Source organism: Penaeus vannamei, chromosome 32, assembly GCF_042767895.1.
Source record: "Penaeus vannamei isolate JL-2024 chromosome 32, ASM4276789v1, whole genome shotgun sequence".
Taxonomy (NCBI): domain Eukaryota; kingdom Metazoa; phylum Arthropoda; class Malacostraca; order Decapoda; family Penaeidae; genus Penaeus; species Penaeus vannamei.
Genome location: NC_091580.1, coordinates 22240678 through 22242046, shown reverse-complemented (window position 1 = coordinate 22242046; position 1369 = coordinate 22240678).

The window sequence follows — 1369 nt, the reverse complement described above, 5'->3', positions numbered from 1 at the left end:
AGTTAATGAGAACAAGCTTCTAGAACTTTAGACAAAGAAGTATGAGCTGAGCGGGAAAGCCGGCACACTATTTTGTGCTTTAAAACTTTAATCAACATCTCTAATTGGGTTACTTATTGCAATATGTAAATCAAATGATTAAATGCATATAATGCGGTGAATTAACAATGTTTACTAATCAAAAATAATGAAAAATTCCATGGAAACAAGAGCTGCGCAGCCGGTGATGCATACCCTGAGCCGCCAAGGGACGCTATGAAATGGCGCGGTTGCTCACCAAACCCAAAACTATCAAATAGAAAGAAAACCACCCAGATAGATATACAGTGAAAAATAATCCAAATATAATAATTGTATAATTATTATTTTAGGAGTTCAATGTTTGTGGAAGATAAATATCCATTTAGATTAGGTTTTTCTTTCTAAATCCATGGCCTCTCTAAAATATTGAGATCAGATTCAAATTGAGACGAGTTTAGGATTTCAAAATCTGTAGAGAAGGAGTGATTTGTTAATTCTGGACGATTTCTAATTGAAGACTTATTTGGTCTAGTTAACTTATAATTAGTATTTCTATAAGAGAAACCTTTATGTTCTTCAACACGCATGAAAAGATTACGGGAAGTCTTCCCAATGTAAGTAGCATCACAGGTACTGCACGTGATTTTTTATACTATTGAAGAACATAGAGGTTTCGGGAGCTTTAAATTTGAATAAATTACCTATAGAAAGGGATGTTGTATATACTATTTTAAGATTAACTGTGGAATAATGTGCTTTAATTAAACTTTATAGTTTTCTTTCTGAATTGTAACTGATAGTTCCAGGGTACGACAATTTTACATAAGTGAAATCTTTAGGAACAGTCAATAAAAGTTTTTCTGGGACCAAAAGTCTGTTGAGGGTTTTCTTAACATTTCTTTCAATGAAGTTAATGGGAAACGTTCTTTCTCAAAATATTGGTAATAAAGTCAACTTCCTTAGAGAAGATAAGATAGTCCTTGGAGATCTTAAAGGCCCTGAAGATTAAAGTTGAAATTAAATTACCTTTGTATTTGATAGGCATATAAGAACTGGATTTTGTTGTAAGCCCAGTGTAAGTTGGTTTTCTGTAAACTGAAGAGACAAAAGAATTCCCATCCCTTGATATAATGTCAATGGTTTCATCTAAAGACACATTTGTAAAGAGATTTGTGACATTAAAACTGGCCGGGACGTAGTCATTAGCATGTGGAATTTCAATCAATTTTTGAACAAAGGTAAAGGTGTTCTGTTTAGTAAATTGATTGATGGTAAGTTGTTTAAGTACAGGAATGAAGAATTTAGATACTTTGTAATTAATGGTTCCTAAAGCAGAAAGAACGGGTCT